At 38.8% G+C, this 19,929-nt stretch overlaps 2 protein-coding genes across 7 annotated transcripts in view; one reads left to right on the top strand and one right to left on the bottom strand.

Moving 5' to 3' along the window:
* Positions 1-19,929, top strand: part of IMMP2L (inner mitochondrial membrane peptidase subunit 2) — an 852,317-nt gene that overhangs the window by 458,985 nt on the left and 373,403 nt on the right. The window lies entirely within an intron of this gene.
* LRRN3 (leucine rich repeat neuronal 3) overlaps positions 1-19,929 on the bottom strand; it is a 45,561-nt gene that overhangs the window by 25,123 nt on the left and 509 nt on the right. The window contains exon 2 of one of the 2 annotated variants that reach the window (XM_073328081.1): positions 4,381-4,560. The exons of the other annotated variant lie outside the window; for it this stretch is intronic. The gene's annotated coding sequence lies outside the window, so the exon portion shown is untranslated. The remainder of the gene's footprint in view (positions 1-4,380; positions 4,561-19,929) is intronic. 2 annotated transcript variants of the gene reach the window in all.

The following is a 19,929-nucleotide window of genomic DNA, read 5'->3' as shown; positions in this document are numbered from 1 at the left end:
CCATGCTTACATGTAAGAAATCAAACCAGAAGATTATTTCTACATACTGATAAGGTTGCAATAAGGCTGGTTCTCCAGCTGAAAATATTGGCAGCGTTATGATCTGTGCAAGCCCTGGAAGGTTGCAAACACTGGCTTCACAGCAGGCTGAGCTATTCAAAGGATAGGCTGGTCTGCCTTAGAAACCCCTTTCTTATGAAGCTGCTGTGGAGTAACAGAGCTTGTGAAAGGTTCCTCTAGCACTTGAGTGCTGGGATCTCCCAACTCAGCTCCCACAACACTGTCATCTGTGGTGGCATTACCTGATTAGATAATACACTGTCAGGACCGAAGAACTCTTTTGATACTGTATATCATTCCCCTTCATGGGCACTGTTAAAAGGTTAAATGGCATCTAGGTCCATTCTGTGAACTAGATTCAGCTAAAAGTGCCCAGATTAGCTTGTTGTTTGGCTGTCCTTGCCAAAGTGCAGCTAGGCGGCGGTCTCCCTCATTTAGGAATACTTAAGCTACAGCTACACTATGAGTTAGGGGTGTGATTTCTTCCCCCCCGCCCCATGTACTTATACTTGTGCTAGCTCTCATCGAGCTAGCGCAAGTATAAATAGCAGTGTAGCCACCGTAGCACTAGTGAAGGCATGGCTTAGCTATGCTGAGTACATACCCACTTTGGCTGTGTTGCTGTTTATACTCATGCTAGCTTGATGAGAGCTAAAGCATGAGCTTTACTTCTCCAGGTTGAGGATATGGATATAGAATGCCTTCTGGAGCCCACATGGGCACAGAAGCCAATACTACAACCCTTGATTTCTTTATGTGCAGACACATAAGGGCCAGGCACAATCTGGCCTTAAATCACTGTAGACTTGTTTTTGCTTGCTACCATTGTGAAATAAAGCCTAATTACACTAAGCACAAACATAGCAGCAGAAAGAAAATACAATGTGTAAAACTGTGGGCCATGAAGGCTCCTTGATATGGATGGAATAGGATTCCAGAGATAAATCCTTTAGAGGGTTCATTTTACCTCCAAATTACTGTTCACTAGCTTTGAAATAACAAGTCTATGGCCTTGACATTTAATCAGAGCAAGAATGGCATTTATTGAATCTCATATTCAGGATTATTATTTCAGTAACTTACCAATTAATGTAATTTTTTTTCTTGAAAGCCAGAAAAATGCACAATGCTTGTTGTTTTTGTACAGACTTCCCACTCATCACCTCATATGCTAGTGATTTCTCTTGGATATACTTATTTGGTCACTTTATTTGTAAAATACAATATAACAATATTTTATCATAAGTACAAGGCATTTTTCAAATTTTGTGTGAGTAACAAAGGAAGCAAATGCTAGAGACTGGACAGCTATAACTTTACAGTTTCAAAAGGAAATAAGATTAACTTTCTACTGAAATTTAAGGAGAGCAGATAGTCCTACTGAAGTGGCATTATATAAGGACTAGAAGAAGGAATGTGCTATAGACCTAGCACTGGCTGTGCATAGGGTTACTGTTCTTGAATGATTACATATAGATAGCTCTAGGCTATGGGTCAGATTCAGGCTTAGAAGTACCTAAAAAGCATGTGGGGAACCACAAGATGCAATCTTTATACCCTCCCACAAAATTCATATAGTTTGCACTCTGCAAGTCCTCTGGGAACCATGGAAAGTGTTAGGTCCTAATTCACTCAGTACCCCCAACCCCACTCTTCTACTGAGATTAATCATGCACCTGATTATATGTGATCTCCGTGAGAAGTTGTGTAGGGTTTTTTTTGGTACTCACAGGATGGCCTGAACATGGATCTACATTAAACATACTTTTGTAGTGTTAACACACACACAAAGTTGAAATGGGTGCATGTTTGGCTTTATATGTCTATTCTATATATGTGACTAAATTTTGAATTAGGCCTTAAAACCTCATTTAGCTGATGAGTGAAATGTTTTGCTCTAACAAGTACTGTATGTACTATTTGGTAGAAATTGCAAATGATATAATAGTTTGACTTTGGTTTCACTGTTTTCAATGGAAACTTTGATTATATTTTACTAGGATTTATAACCATCAGTAATTGTTTTGCATCTTAATATATAGAGAAGTAGGTTGAATAAATGCATAGCATATTAGAAATGCCATTAAGCAAATGATTCTACATGGAATTGCTGAATTAATGAATGCTTTACCTCTCTTCTGAACAAAACACAAATTTTCCCCAATTATTTTACAATTGATTTCTCTATATTGTGGCCCAAGGGAATGCAAAAAGTCCATTTGTATGTATTTTACTATTCTGTTTCTTTAGTTTGATTAAATTAAACATCAGAAAAAATTCATTTTATTATACACTTCTGAAGGTGAATTAGTATGTTTTTCAAGAGTCTAATGACTTTTTATGGTTCTCTGTTTTCTAGACAGGCACATTCTAAGACATTGAATCTGCATTTCTTAATTATGTTTATTGCTTATTTGTCGGCAGCATGGACTTACATATTCTGCTTGTGTGGAAATAAAGGCATGCGCCTTTCACCTTTAGACTACAAGTTTGAATCCAGCAAGTGTGGTAGCCACTGCATTCTGCCATCATCAGATGGCTATTTGTGGTCCTTATGAAATGAACTTGATCTTAGTCCAGTTCCTGGACAGATTTCCACATCAAATAAACCATCACTACAGTTTTGTGCTAATTGGCAAATTGTCTTGAGAGAGACCAAGTGTGGAACAGACATGGAAAAGACTATCCTCTCACTCCGAGAGGTAGGCCTACCAGGACATGGTTGAGGCACATTCGCAGAGCAGCATAAAGAAGTATGTTTGTATTCTTGCCAGGAATGCCATATGTGTTGTGGTTTTTTTTAATTCAGTCTTGGGTGTTTGTATTTTATTCAAATTCCAGGCAGTTGGCTGCGCAGGCTGCGTAGACTGTTGGTCCTTCATCAGTTGAGACTGAGCCGATCACAACACGTCTTCCAATCTTCTCTCGCTCTGGCCATCCTTCACCATGCTTGTCCATATCTCCTTCTTAGGAAATCATCCCACCTCTTTGGAGGCCGACCACATGGCCGTTTCTGTTCTCACAGACACGACTCGGATATAGCTGCCATCCATCTGTTGTCGCTGAGTCGGGCCATGTGTCCCGCCCACCGCATTTTGCTGAGCCTGCTTTCAACAACAACGTCTTGCACTCCAGACTGCTGCCTAATTATTTCACTGGGGATGTGATCGCGGAGTGAAATGCCCAAAAATGTTCGTTCCATCGCCGTGTGTGACAGACTGTTGATGTTCTTCAATCTTTGTCAGCGACCATGTTTCACTGCCATATAACATCACTGGAAGCATGGTCAAATTAAAAAGATTCGGACAAGTTGTTTTGCTGATCTTTCCTTGGAAGATGTCCTTGATGTCATTGAATGCGCACCATCCAGCTTTTTTTCTGTGTGACAGTTGGCCTTTCTGAACGTGGCGCATGTTGACTTCCTGGCCCAAATAAACGGCAGTTGGTTAAGTTTTTCAAAAGTCCTTTCTCCCCTAGGGGTTGCTATGGATAGATGCAGAACACATGTTTCTGAACTTTGCTCCCCCATCTACATGCCTCAGCCACTAGACTCATTCCTCTGGCCCAGAGTCTCTGAGGACATAGCAGAAATCAGCAGAGGCAAGGAAAGTAGACAGAACAGCTGTATTTGCTCATCTTCTTGCCCATTAATGCTGCAGAAAATGGGGAATGGGGAAGATTCAGGGGGGACTGATTATTTTTCCCTCTTCTCATTTCAGCATAAAGGGGCACAGACAAAAGCAAAGGGATTATAGGAAGACAGGCAGTAAACATATATGGGAGATGGATGGGGGAACAAGATGGGGATAGAAAAGGGATACAGTGAGGTACTAGTTTGGAAGCAGAGATGAAGAAGCCTGAAACTACTTCCTCTATGGGGAAGCTTAGAGGAGAAGCAATGCCCCTCTCCTTAAAAGAGGAGAGAAGACCTGAGGCTTTCTGTGCTGAAAGAGAGAGGGAGTGTGTGAGAAAGCCACATGCCTCCCCATCTCCCAGAAAAAGAGAAACAGGAAGATACTTCCTGAAGATACTGGAGGAGAGACTATGACTCCTGTCCTCCTTTCAAAGATGCTGAAGTCCACGTACATAAGTAGGGGAAGAGCGAGCATATGCTTCTCCCCTAGCAAACACATGCCCCGCCCCAATCTGAGGTGGCCTTGGGCAGACACATCTTATGAAAGATTTCAAAGGTTCAGATAAGTATCCTTTACTTCTAGATGTTTATCTAAACCCACAGCTTTTACATCCTGGTCCTAAAGGTTTAAAGTATATATTTAAAATATAATATATAAAGTTATTTAAAATTTACTTAAAAATCACCTGAATGGACACACAACCTTCTGGTGTCTGGGGACCTGTCAGTTCCTAGAGCCCAAGGTTATTTGGAGTATTATGGAGAAATGTTTACATGTTGGCAGTTAGGCTTCCTTTCTTGTATCTCTCCTCTGGCTAAAAAGACTTCACTCTCAAATGACTAGCAGTCTGGCATCTTTCATGAGCCTGAAATTCACAAAACCGAAATATATCTTCCACAGCATGATGTAGACCCAGGTTCAACAAAATATGTCTGTGCATGGTCTCTGCATGAAGACTTTGAGAAATTAATAAAACCATTGGCCTTTCAGTAATTGGTCATGGTGGGTCAAATTTTCAAAAGCACCCAAGTCTCATTTTCAAAGTAATGTAGTCTCTTAGGAGCTTGAGTCTCACTGCAAGTCAGTGGGATTTAGGAGTACAACTGCCTATGTCACTTTTGAAAATGAAATGTAGGGGTAGATTTTCAAAGGCCTAAATAGCAGTTCGGCACCTAATTCCTTGAAAGTCAATAGCAGGCACCCAGCTGCAATTTGGGCCTTTGAAAACCTGCTCCTTAAGCTCCTTAATCATGGTTTTACCAATATGACCATTTTTGGTAAATATCCCCTTTTAATTTCCGATAGGTTTGAGTGTATAGGGAAAGCTGTCAAAAGCTCTGAAGCCACTTAGGTATTTTTGAAAATTTTAACACATCAATGTCTGGTACCGATGTAACATTATAATAGAGCAGTAACAAAAAGGGAATGCAGAAAACAACTATGAGATTGGACAAATACACTGTCCCTCCCCATTCAACACTCTTTATTATTTTCTCTGAGCGTCATATACATTATTAGACATAATGAAATTTTGAAATGTTTTGAAATACAAAACACTGATATAAAACTAGCCTTTCTTGAACATGCTTATCATTAAAACTCTTGGGAAATATGTGTACATGTTGTGTCACTTAATCCTCATATCTTTGCAGCATAGAGAGATTCTGTTAAAAGTACATGGCAATATTTTTTTTTTCAGACACTGCTCTGTGTCTCACAGACAAGCTGAGTAATCTGTGGCAGTTGCTAGGGTAACCAATTTTTGTGATTCACGGAGTAAGTCTAAGAGTAAAACACATGTAAATTGACAATGAGCTACTGCTGTTCTGGAAAACAGTAATATATGTACTCTTGTTTTGTCAATTTGTTTTCTATTAAGATACCTATATAGTATATACATCTCAATATGCAAATGATTGCTCTTTCTCATATTCTGCCCTTTTTTTGCACCACCCATTCCTATGTTGCATAATTGGGGAGATCTTTTTATGCTCATTTTATCATTTTATCTTCAGGTATTTCTATGCCCTCTCTCACCTTGCTATCTAAGCCCCAATCACATGTAAAGATTATTCGTTGAATAATTTCTTTCAGGAAATAATTTTTCAGAAAAGTATTCTATAGAACATTTAATTTGTTCGTGATTAGGGACCAAAACATTAAGGGCTCGGTTGTGCCCTTGTCCTGATCAGTAAAGGGGAGTAAAAGTCCCCTGCGCAGTTACACAGGACCTACCCAGATCGTAGGTCTGGATACAGAGATGAGATCAGGAGGTTGTGCTTCTATTATCACCTCTATGAGAGCAAAGCAGAGAGGTGCGTGGAGTAGGAGGAGCCATGTCTCCAGGTACTCATGGTGCACACAGTGCCCTTATTTTAGTAATACTGACAACAGACTTGCTTAATGTAGAAATATATAAATAATCAAATAAAATTATTGGGCAAATAATTAATGTCTCAAAATATTAAAAAAAATAGCATGAAAAGCTCCCTCTCCATTCCCTACTCCCAAAGTAGTGACTAATAGAAGAATACTTCAAGACTGTTCCCCCTAAAATTAGTGCTAAGTACAACTCATTACAGTGAGATATACCTTAAAATGGAAATGAAACTTGTCTTACAGTATGGATACCATTATTGAGAATTCTGGAATTTAATGTTTGGGACCAATTTCTCCCGATTTACACTCCATACGGCTTCAGTGGGGTTACAAGTACTGTACTATAAATCAGATCTCAGAGTAACAGCCGTGTTAGTCTGTATTCGCAAAAAGAAAAGGAGTACTTGTAGTCTCTAAGGTGCCACAAGTACTCCTTTTCTTTTTATAAATCAGATCATAATTTGAAATCCTTTGTGTAAAGTAAAATCTTGTCCCTTTTTTTTTAATGTTGGGAATAAAAAGATATTGATTGGCTACATATGGATACTCTAAAACATAGCAAAAACAACAAGGAGTCCTTGTTGTACCTTAAAGACTAACAAATTTATTTGGGCATAAGCTTTCGTGGGCTAAAACCCTCTTCCTCAGATGCATGGAGTGAAAAATACAGGAAGCAGTATATATATATATCACAGCACATTAAAAGATGGGAGTTGCCTTTCCAAGTAGGGGTGGGGGGTCAGTGCTAACGAGGCCAATGCAATTAAGTTGTAAGTGGCCTATTCTCAACAGTTGACAAGAAGGGGTGAATATCAAGAGAGGGAAAATTACTTTTGTAGTACTAACGAGGCCAATGCAAACTTCAAAAACAGACTTCAATGAGAAACTGCAGAACTGGAATTAATTTGCAAACTGGACACCATCAAATTAGGCCTGAATAAAGACTGGAAGTGGATGGGTCACTGCAAAAAAGTAATTTTCCCTCTGGTGATACTAACACCTTCTTGTCAACTGTTGGAAGTGGGCGATGTCTACCTTGATTGTATTGGCCTCATTAGCACTACAAAAGTAATTTTCTCTCTCTTGATATTCACCCCTTCTTGTCAACTGTTGAGAATAGGCCACTTCCACCTTAATAGAATTGGCCTCGTTAGCACTGACCCCCACCTCTCCACTGTGGGAGGTGGAGAAGAAGCTTACAGTGACAAGTGACCCCTCTCTAGAATGGGAAATACAAAAAATTCTCTTCTTGTGAATAAACAGGTGTCAATTTCGTCGCAAACATAGGAGCAGAAACCCAGAGCCACAGGACTCAGGTACCTAACTCCCACTTGAGGTGCCTATATCTAAACTTTAGACTTCACTGAGATCCTCAAAGCCCCACTTGGCTGCTGCCAAACCCTAGAGGTGGCTAAAACCCCTTGACAACTAAAGTTCCATTGTTAAAGTCCCAGAGGCACCCAAGTTTCTGCCTCTGGGCATGCGCACTGTTGCCTCAGTCTCGGTGCCCAGTCCCTATTTCACACTTAAGCTGCAATGGGATCCTTAAGCCAGATGTAACTTGTTGAATTCCTGACTATCTTGCCTGTGATGCCTGAGCCAGTAGGCGTGCTCAAAGCATGCTTAGACCCACACAAAATGACCAGTGGGATGAGGGGAGGAAGAGGCAGAAGTGAAACTCTTAACCTTTAGCCTTCTCATTAGTGGCTTCACCTGGGATGTCGGGGACCTGATTCAATACCCCCTGCTGCCAGAAGAGAAGGAATTTGAACTTGAGTTTCTCTCCTCCCTGGTGAGAACCCTTTTGCAAAGCCTAAGTCCCTTTGTGTGTTTGGGCTAAATTGTCTCTGTTCTCAGATTATTCAGTGCTGCCTCTTTGAATTTGAGACCTGAATTATGTAGCAAGCCCCAAGGAGAAGGATCAGAAACATTGCTTTCACCTGTTCCAAGTATATTATGGCTCCCATCAGATTCCTGCCGTGCTGGGATACCTAATCAGTCTCTGTTGCCTGACAGCTGAATCAAATTTGCGGGATGAAACAAATGCTCTTCACTTACCCCATGGAAGGAAAGGACTTTAGCTTTGGGGTTCTGCTGTGTAGGATTTATGTACTCGATCGGAGGCATACAAGCACATACATTATAGAATTACTATAATTCCAAGGCCTTTGCTTATGAAATACTAAACTGACTTGATCTGATCTTTAATACTGGGATTCTCAGAAAATCCCCTGTTCGTTTTGGGTCATGTGGGTGCAATAAAGTATATTATCTGTCTATCAAAAACTTTGTTTTATGAGCAGTCTTTCTGCGAACAAGATTGATTTTACAGGAGTTAACATTTTCCTCAGTCATGAATATTGGTCAGTGGCATATTGCTGCTCCTGAAAGAAATACATTTCAATGCAGTGACAGGGTTGATGTCATCTATGAAATTTGGTCAGCCCTTTGAAAGTTTATGATTAGCCTCTGCAAGAGAGGTTAAAAATGGTGTCCAAGGCTTATTCTGCAGCTTGTACACTTATGATATCCTAGCTCTTATCAAGTAGTCTTATATCCTGACCCAATTATAAACATTTGCCTGTCATATTTGTGTTGAATATTTATATTTTTTGTTTATATATAATATCAGTTGATTTTTTTTCTTAACTGTAATGTCGTATACCTTATTTAATATTATTGGGGTGAAATAATTACTGCGATTTTGTTATTTGGAAAAAAACAATAAAAAGCAAATTATACCAAAAATAAGATTCTTAGGGGCTGATCCAAATCCCATGGAAGTCAGTGTAAAGATTCCCATTGACTTCATTGGCCTATGGATCAGGCCCAGAGAGTGTCAGAGTAATGATGCAGAAGAGCTCTTAAAAACCAGAAACTGAAATATAAAGAACACTCCCTCAGTAACATTGTGATTTCTCCAGTCAATGCAATAGTAAAAGAACTTTTATTCAGAAGCAGAGAGCCAGATCCCTGGTTAGTGGAAATTGGTACAACTTCATTGAATTCGATGGAGGATCTGGGCCAGAGCCCTAAAAGCACTTGAAAGTTTGGAAAACATATGGATAATTTTATAGTTCAACCAATAATTTTTTAAAAGTACACCCACATTTATTACAGTGCTTTGTATAACATGGCTTACTATTGAATGCTACTCATTAAGGCCAACATTTTCAAAACTGGATGTCGTTATACTCCTAAATCCATAGTTATATGTCCAAATAAAAGTAATTTTCAGAAGGAGTGAGCACCAAAAATCCCACTGAAATCAGTTGAAACTTCAGATGCAAATCTCTTTTATTTAGATGCCTAAATATAGATTGGGAGCCTAAATTTAGACACCCATGTCTGAAAACTTTGGCTTGTGGCAAATACATAATTTTAAGGAAATTATTGTAAAATAAAGTTATTCTATTTCTGTCAAGTTCTGCAATAAAATCATGTTTTTACTGGTGCATAATGTAAGCCTTTCTATTCTTTTTAAAGCATCTTACAACTGCTTTCAGGAGGCAATAGTAATAGGAATCCAGCTGAGAAAAGATACCTGCTATTACATATGTGTACACTATGGATTTATGTAGGTGTCCAGTTTAGACTAAACAATGAAATCAGCATGAAGTACAGAACCTAATGCTGTCTCGGAATAGTAATAATAGACATGATATCAGCAATGGCACAAAGATCAAGGATAAGCAATCTGATGTTACTCTGATCACCCCTGCAAATATCCTGTAAAAATATACCCTAGAGTTTGCGTATATCTTCAATATAATCTACTATACAGTGTTCTTGTCACATTTACTAAGCATCTGAGCTCACTTCAGTCACCTTTACTCATGCTAGGTAGTGTCTTACTTGTGGCACAATGTAAGTAAAAGTAGCAGAATCAGGTCTTATGAGAATTGTTTCTTTATAGAGTTTGGGCCTGATTCTCAGGTTACTAGAATCAGTTTTACACCAGTGTAACTCCAGTGGAATTATGGCTGACTTACACAAGAGTGAATGATGCAGAATTAAGTCCTTTGTGTAGTATTTGTTTCAGTATTGTAATAACATCTTTTTGAAAGACCAAGGAGAAGGGGTTTGTGATCTGATACATGAAGAGCTGAAGGGGTTTGAGTGCTACTGCGATCCCTCTTCCTCTTCCCAAAGGACATAAACCGTTACCAGAGAGGAGAATTCAGGCTGATGGGGAGATGAGTGGGCTTGGTTCAGGCCAGGTTTGCCAAAAGATTCAGAGTAAACCTGAGTGTAGAGTAAGTAGAGGCAAAGTTTCATTGCAGGCTTTTGGCATAACCCTGCTTTCAGTATGCAGGGGAATCAAGTTTATAACTCTCATTACTACGAACGGAAGTATAAGGGTAAATCCTTTGTTTATTTTCTATAACTACATTTCAAAATACTTCTGGAGCACAAAACTTTGTCTCATATTAGGCACCTGGTCACACAAATGTGACGTAAAAGTTGGTTCTTCCTTTTTATGGTGAATTATTGTAGCTTTCAAAAACTGAAATATCCATGAGTGCCCCTCCCCACCTCACCCAGATATTCTGTTGGCTGTGGAAATAATGAAGTGCTTCACTGAAATATGTTTAACTACAGTGCATTGAAATATGCAATATAAAATTAACGAAAAGTGCTCCTTTAGTGTAATGCTAAAGTGTGAAAGCTGTACTGATAGTGATGTTACAGTACTGGACTCATATATGCTCATTTTTGAAATTTGTGTTTCATTCCTCATGAATTATTTTTTCAAGGCTAGACACATATTAAATATTGAGGAGGTTTGGTCTTCCTCATTGAGAATGTAATACTTTAGTAACAGTCAGATGTTCTATTGGCTGGCTTCCTGCACAACTGTTTCCCTCACACATGTGAAGTAAAATGCGCAACAGGCAACCCAAATTAATCAAACTCCAATTAACCAAAAACTGATTAACTGAAGACTGGTTATGCTCCCAGGATCTCTCAGAGCACAGCATCTGAAAAACCAGATGGTGGACTCTTCTCTGGATTCTGGGGATGGAGATCCCGAAGGCAGGCCTTTTAAAGCTGGCTGGCTTGACACCCCCCCCTCCCTTCATCTGAAATCCTGTTTATCTGAAGGCTTTGGATGTCCTCTAGACCTACGAAGAAATAGGATTGCACTAAAATATGTGAAATGACTAGAATTTTTCCAAACAATGAAAAAAAAGACCTCTTTGAGTTATTCTTTTGTGTCTGCTACCTTCCTGTATGAGTTCAAATGAAGCAGCATGATGAGTTCTGCTTTCTTAGATGGAAAAATGATGAAAACACCAACAGGTGAAAAGAAAAGGCTCTTAATGCCCCACTCTTGCTTCTGTTGATATCATTCGGACTTTTGTCATTTATTACAATGGAAGTAGGATTGGGCCCAGTGGTGGCAATTCTTAGGGCCATCTGTGAAAGGATTTTAAATTGCTCTGCTTGTTATAGACGTTTTAATGTTAATAGTTTCATTTTGTTGGTTTTTTAGCATAACATTCTCTTATAATTAGCTTTACACAGAACTCAGTTAAAATGTTGCTAAGGGGAAACAGAAACCAACACAATTAGTGAAAAACAAGTATGAATAAAAGAGAGCAATTTCAGTTAAGGCTTCCCACGATGTTTTTTATCCAGCTCAGTTGTACTGGGATACTTGAACATAAACCAAAATCACCCGGAGTATATGAAATTGCCCACTTTAGAGACAACATGATAGAGGGCCATTTGTGCTGTAGTATCTGTTGCTAATGAGGAAGAATTACGAACATCAACATGAGTTGTTAAGCAAAATTTCCTTGGCTTATACCCCTACTAGCACTGTTTTATTACTCCCTTTTCATTTCTTTCCATTTTGTGAGTTGTATTTAGTAATATAATGTAATTTGTATTGTAGAAAGAAAAATGTACATGTTACAGAATCTGATAATCATATTTACGGGTATGTTTCCAGTGGGTGGAAGCTCAACTTCCTCACTGGTGGGTGCATGTTGTGTCTGTATGTTAGTGCCAGCTACAAAGCGGATGCAAATGTGACTTATTTGCTCCTCTTCCTACTGGATTTGAACTTGCTATTGAATTGGAAGGGATGGTGAGGGGTGACAAAATGTTGGCACGCATTTTGCTTGGAAAAGACAGTACACATTCTGAAAATGTAACTCTTAAAACAAAATGCATGGTCAGGTGTGAAGATTAATATTTTATAGAAAAGTTGAAGAGTTCACACAGTGCCTTAATTGGCTTATGCACTTAGGATCAAATCCTGTTAGTGACCAATGTTACAGTATAGCTGCACAGAAGGGGCTGGGCTTAGGGAATTTGGTAGGGATCTCCGGGTCCAAACATTCAGAGAATTATTGGGTCTCTGGAAGGGAGGAAGTATGGCCAATGGATCTGTAATTACATGGATCTGCTAGCTGTTCTCTCTGCCCCTCATGGATGTGGGATACTGTGACTTTGCTGATACTCTTAGGGACAGGATCCTTTTCCCCATGAATATCTGCAGTGCACAGCCTTTAATTGGGCTATATGGTAAGTACAAAATGTTTCCCTTATTATAATACACGTGACAAGCAACTGAAGTGTCAGAAGCTGGTGTGTGTGTGTGTGTGTGTGTGTGTACATATCCTTCTGACACTTCAGATATATATATAAAACATATATAAAAATAATGTCTGAATAAACTACACCAAAGGAACAGTCAGGAGGATGCATAATCTGAGCAGTGTGTGCCAGGTGAATCTGCTTAGCCCCATATTTGCAGGTACATCATTTTTGTCTATCCTCACATCTCAGCATTGTCCCCATAAAGTAGCATTACTATCATTCATCATTTTGCCTTTCTTAAGGCAGCGTGATCTCTCCACACTTTATCAAGTAATAACCATGCTAGCAAATTCTGTTAAAGGGAATTAGAGTGAATAATGAAATCACCTTATTGCGCACGTGTCATAAAAATAACTATTGTACAAGCTCAGCAGTTGTTTTTCAACTTAATACCTGGTCATGTGGGAAAAAATATACTCTAAAGGGCTTAGTCCAGTAAAAGTATCTGGGATAAACTCTCAGCACCAGGCATAGAGAATTAGTCACACCGCTCCTATTTATTGTTAAGTGGCATTAATGGGAGTTATGAATCTAATCTGACTCCCACAATGCTGGAAATGGAACTCTGCCTGTCTGCAATATTTTATTTTTCATATTAATAGATTTTTGTTTAGAGCTTTGCAAGAAAAATAAATGAAAATTTGACCCATTTAATTGTTTTCTAAGCTTTAAAATTGGGAGTGGGGGGAACAACTTTTAGGAGTCTGGCTATTTTCCATAATGAACACCTAGAAGACTGCTGTTTTGTGACGGTTATGAGAGCAGCTAGAGTTTGCTGTTTTGGGTAGAGGAAAGGTTTCTGGGAGTCTGGGCCATGTTGGGATTCTTGTCTAGAACAGGTCCTGACTGGTCCCTCTTCCTTCCTAAATGTTCCACTTCCCTGCACTGCCTGCTCCTGACCTCTCCACCAGGACAGAACCATGAAGGAGGAGAGAGTTTGCATTGGGCCATCAGGCTGATGGTGAAGAGGATTCAGCACACCGCTGCTGGCAATGTGTGTGATTAGGCGAGTGTCAGCACAGGGAAGGCTAGGGATAATGATGGGAGAGATAGCTCAGTGGTTTGAGCATTGGCCTGCTAACCCCCACGTTGAGAGTTCAATCCTTGTGGGGGTAATTTAGGGATCTGGGCCAAAAATTGGGGATTGGTCCTGCTTTGGGCAGAGGGTTGAACTAGGTGACCTCCTGAGGTGCCATCCAACCCTGATATTCTATGCCTGCTCTGGAAGAAGCCCCTTTCAGGGGTTGATGGGAGAGCCAGGGAAGGTAGAGAAGCACTTCATTAGGAAATAAGGGAACAGGAATGGGACAAGGGAGAGGAAAATATATATAAAATCCTTTTAAATTTAGAACTAACCTTATAATTTTTCAAGGATTGAGAAAACTTCTCTTTACATTTTAAAAAATCTTACGCAGGTGACAAATTTCACACTGATTTTAAGCACAATGCAAATTTACATGGCATATGAAGGAAAGAGAAACTCAGACCTAATGTACAATGCAATGTTTTGTTCTATTCACAGCAAAGTTATGTCACTGCTGTGAAACTGAACCATAGGTCTTGATTCAGGAAACCACATGTGTATGCTTAAGTTATCCTTACTCAAGAGAATGCTTGGGTGCTTTCCTGTACTATGACCATAGTGATGAAGCTAACCAACCTTATTGTCATTTGCAATTTCCTCTAATTGTATAAAATCATTCTAACAGCCCACTAATTTGCTGAACTTGGTGTTAATAGCACCACATTCCCTGCATGAGGAATTTCCCACAAGGTGATTTCTGTTTTCTTTTCAGTGACACTGTCCACCCTCTTGTGATTTTCGGTCCTAAGAGGCTCAGTAAAGTATGTCCCAGTAGATGATTTTGCTGGTGTTTGTGTATATTTGTCTCTCTATCTCTCTCTATGTATCTATTATGGTGCATGTTGTTGTTAGTCTCTAATTTATTCAGCAAGCCTTTGCAGAAATTGGCAGCCTCCTAGATAAGAGTATTGTATAAAAAGTTATTTTTTTTTCTTAATGCAGGTAGCTAGATGTCCAGGGGATTCTTGATATAGTTGAACTTAAAGCTGATATTTCAACTTTTTTCTTAGAAGACTTCTTTAGAGACTTTAATGTATTTCCCGGCAGAGTAGTTGTTATTCACATGAGAAGAAGCCTCCAGTAAAAGACTCCTGGGATAATGCTAATAAACCGTAGGCATTTTGAAAGATTTTTTTTGTCAGCTTTTTTACTCAGATTTGCGGACTTTACCTCCAAAGACAGAAGCTTAAGCAGTAAAGGAGATTAAGTATTTATTTTGTACTAATGTTGTTGAAAGCTATTTCTCAGCTTGATTTAAGTAGAAGGGGGCAGATTCTCTTCTGGCATAATTCTGAAGTCATTGGAGTTACACCACCAGAGAATTTGGCCCAAAGATTGCATTTAATGCCATAAATAGTAGTAACAAAAATAATGTGAAGCCCACAGCATTTGGTTTTGGACCAGTTTACATTAGATCATAGCTTTATGTCCCATGGCATAGCAGCTACAGAAAATGTGCTGTCTAAAAGAAAATATGTTAATGAATAAAAATGTTAGATCAAGAAGAAATGTCTCCATATTGCACTATACCAAAATTTAATTTTTTAATGTAAAATTGTGTGCTTTTATTTATATTTCCATTCAAAATTGGGTCATTTGAATGTATTTATAAGTGTGAATTGCTTTCAAGGCAAACTGATAAGTAGAACTGGGAGTGGGAAGAATGAGAGAGATGCAAGAATAAGCCAGTTTCCAAATGTTTCATAATTTAAGACTAAGCATATAGTTGAAGGAAAAACAGCCTGATAAATGTAATCATGTTTATCAAGTGATGCCTTTGAAAATGTCTTTGAATAACGGAAAAGGACTGCTCCTCCAACAGCAAGTAACTGGAGTCTATGGTTTTTCTTTGTCATTCACTTTATACTGGATTTTAGGTGTTTTACTATATAGTGCCACATTTTATGTGTATATAAATAAAATTTTATTATTATTTCACTTTTTGAATCTTTCAACATAGCTCTCAACTAGTACAAACTGGAGTCCTATCTGGAGAGGTTAAAGTTAACAAGCCTTTTGAGAAAATTGTAGTTATTGTGTATTCTCACCATATTGTTCTTCCTCACCAGTTAGGACCCCAGCTACTTTACCTAAAGCCTAAAGTGGGAATAATCCAGTTCAGATCCAGGAGGGATCCTCAACTGATACAAATCGAAATTGCTCCATTCACTTCGCTCAATGTGTGCCAGTTTATCCCACTGGAGGAAAGGGCCGTATATTAGGGAGGTTGATATCAGTGATATCTAGCATGTCTATTACTTTCAAATTGTGTCTTTGTAACCTTACAGTTCATCTAGACCAGTGGTTCTCAACCTATTTATCATTGTGGGCTGCATATGCCTGTGATGTGGGCTGCAGGTTGAGAAGCACAGCACCACTCCCAAAAAAGCCCCAGCCCCCTATGCTCAGTGCCCCCTGCCCAGAGACACCTCCACAGAGCGGGGCCAGGCAGGCCCTGGGTGCTAGGACAGGCAGCCAGGACCCGAGTCCCAGCTGCCCAGGGCCAGGAGCAGAGCCCAACGTAAAACCTCGGGGTGTTGCAGCATCCCTGCAAGCCCCTCATTTCCAGAGACCCCCCACACACATTGCCCAGAGCACCCTCCCCCTCCCCGCAACCTGCCCAGAGCCTCACTCTCCTGCACCCTGCCCCACTGTGGCATTCACCAGCCCCCTGCTGGCAGGAGTGCTCCCACAGGCTGCCACATGCTGTCTCCCCTCAACCAGCCCTGCCCCCAGCCAAATCAAAGCACAAATTTTGAATTTTTTTTAGCACACAGATAGGCCGCAACTGTGTGCTAATTTGGCCAATTGTGGGCCGTGGGTTGAGAACTGTTGATCTAGACTGTAGATGTCTAAAAAGCGTTTTTGGTACCAAAAACATTGAGGAATGCTCATTGTGACCTATAGATGACTTACAATAATAGCATTCAGCTGTTTACAAACTGCTCAGTTGAATAAATAAATAGCATGTACTGCATTTTCCCACTTACAAAGACTTACAATGAACAATATTGATTTCTTTCTCATACTGATGCACCTAATGACATCTGCTGCACTTCTTTATGTTCCAATGGCATTTCCACTCAGTAAAGTAAAACATTTTAATTGCTTACTGAAATTTCTTCCCAAATCTATGTATGTAACCACAGCCCTCTTATTAAAAGGAAATTTACATTTTTTTTTAAATAACAGTTTGGCTTGAGTGTATTATACAGGAAGAACTGTACAGGTATATTTTAAAAGGTGACCTTCTTTTGAGAAATCTTTTACTTCAAAAAATACAAAAAACAAAAAATAATTTTATGAGTGATTTATGTCAAATAAATTTTCCATTATGCCACTTTGTAGTTTGTCTTTAGTAGTATTTTCAGAGTACAAGGTAGAAGAGTTTACAAGTGTCTCTGATAATAATCTAGAGATATTAACTATGCCTTCTGATTTTTATGCTTTTCTTTACCTTAATACGTTATTGGGTAGAAGAGGGATACATGAGTTACTGGAGTCATTGAACTATATTTCTGATGCCCCATAACCTGCTAAAAATGTCTTAATACAATGCAAGAAATCAAATTATGTTTAATTGTCTCTATCTGGAGGCTTTCCTTATTGAAGCAAGATAGTGCTTATCTGACACCAGGCTGTGTGTTTTTTACTGCTTATCTTATTCTATTACATTAGCTTCTACAAAAACTTAGCTATTGAACGAGCTCTTTAACTGCCAGCTATTTAAAGTGATAGTAGTTCTTTTTGATCAATAAAACAGAATTATGTTTGTTCCTGGAATCCATATAAAATTATTCAGATTAGGGGTCAAATTCAGAGAAAGTAGGTGCAACTGCATTAATTTGAATTATTCTGATTTACACAAGGTCTGAGTTTTGTCCTCCTGTGTCCCCTGTTAATCACAAGGTGGTTGCAGTACATTAATATTTTTATAAAGCTTCTTATGCTAAACCTATTAATAAGGATTATGCATGATACTTTATTATATGCATTGCAGGTGGCAGCATGTTACAGATGGTCTGGTCTAATATGGTACAAACCAAAAATACCCACATGCTCCTGGGTACTCCAAACAAGAATTGTGATGTAATTCCCAAATCGACCATCTCTGAAAGGGGGTACTTCGAGGGTTGCCATAACAATATCAGCCAGTCATTGTCTCTGACACTGTGATATACTTTAGGGAGGCTTTAGGGAGTATTAACCATAATATAGGGTCACAATACAGTTCGGCTGGGTTAATGGGTAAGAATGTCTTAGCTGTTTATCAGGACATCTGTGTTTCCTCTGTACTCATGAGTGCAATGAATGCATGTTTCAAAAGCTGGAGTATCTTTGTAAATAGTGTAACAGTATGTGAAATAGTATTCGTGGCAAAAAAGAACAGTGGGTCTTAGGTTTAAAGTTATCAGGGTTAACTTTTAATGGTATTGATTATGTAAAATGTGAATGAAAATAAAGATTCAGAACTCTGGACTGTGACATATAATTCAGAAAAAGTTTTCATGCAATAGTGCTCTCCATGTAACAAGAAGAAACAATTTCCTCATTGCACTGCCACATATTGTACCAGTACAAAACACAGGGTTGCAGTTCTCCTTTAAACAACTAAAAAACCCCATGCAGTATGGCTGAAAAGGTAGATTTAAGTAATAAAAGGAGAAGTTATGTTGTATGATAAACCTGTATATGTTCTAAACAGTCTTCCATTCATAAAGCAAGTTTGCCCCAGTACCTTTCATTTTGCACTCTGAAAAGAAACCTTTTATTAAGCTTGCATATTTTCCAGAGGGAAAATAAAATGCTGTGGCATATTGTCAGAGCTGCTTTACTGTCATCATTTACAAGGGTCATCTGAATTAATTGACATCTTCCCGTATATATTGTTACACTACCCCTTTTCTGATATGTTTATGAGAAGGTGACAGGTATGCAGCAGTTGACTGTCTTTTCATGTTTGTCTTCACTGTAATTTGAAAATTTGAAAAGACATATTTGAAAAGAAAATTGAAAAGAATAACTCTGAAGTTGCAATTGTACAAGCATATAATTATGTTGCTACAAAGGAGCAGATTCCTGTTGGTGTTTTTGTAGGGTGAACGGGGTGAACTGCTTTAATACCTACATTTTATTCCATAAAACAGAAAAGCTATGTAGAAAGCTTTGGAAGCATACACTAGACAGCTAACCTCCCCTTTGCATGGCTATGAAGTAAAATCTCTTAACCTAGCTTTCGCAGCTGCCTAAGTCACTGATCCATGTATGCTGATGGACTTTACTGAACATGTTTTCATCTTAAGGGAGTTATACTAAAGCCTTTGCTTATATTGGGTGAAAGGTATGACACACAAGTACACATACTAAGCATCATCAAATCAATCATGATATTTCATATTGATTATATAGAGAATTTTTAGCTCTTATCCCCCCGTCTGTTCCTCTCCTTTTCTCCCTCCCCCCTCCCCAAACATCCCCTGTGTGAGGCTCTTACTCATTCTGATCAGCAATCCTGGGCAAAAACTAGACATATGAAAACAAAGACATTTTCTTACAAATAAACTGAAAAGCCTTCTTGTAGAAAAACAGGCTAGTGGAAATATAGCAATTGATTTGAACAATACTCTTCTCAAATGAAAAATGTACTTTAGAGCCAGCCTGCTGTGGTCTTGTTAATTACCAAAGATTAGAACTCTTTTGCTTAATGTTATTCTTTTTACCTAGTATGTGTCAGTTCTAGCTACCGTAGCAATCAGAGCTTCACACTGTCCCTTTTGACTGTTAAAAAGGAATATATTTTTTAGGGGAAGTCATTTGCCACAATCCCTAAGATGTAACCTGGCAGAAATTCAATAACTGTTTGTGATATGCTCATTCAGCTTTGGTGCTCAGTGGCTTTAGGTCCTGACAGACAACGGCATTTGCCTTAATCCAACCATTGGAGAGAGAGAGGAAAGAATAGCTGTCCTGTATCTTGTTTTATTGGTTTCAAAACACAGGGCAATTGTGTAATTTGATTTTGCGTTGCAAGGACTGGGGAAAATGTTTTGTTTTGTTTTTTTAAATCCTTTGATGTTCTTTCAAGCTAGCAAATGCACACATCTCAGAGACCTGCAAACACATTTAGATCATCTGTGAGCCAAAAGGTGGTTGCATTTG

This window comes from Lepidochelys kempii, chromosome 1 (assembly GCF_965140265.1).
Source record: "Lepidochelys kempii isolate rLepKem1 chromosome 1, rLepKem1.hap2, whole genome shotgun sequence".
In the NCBI taxonomy this organism is placed as follows: domain Eukaryota; kingdom Metazoa; phylum Chordata; order Testudines; family Cheloniidae; genus Lepidochelys; species Lepidochelys kempii.
Note: the sequence above shows the minus strand (reverse complement) of the source record. Positions and strands in the feature narration are given on the sequence as shown.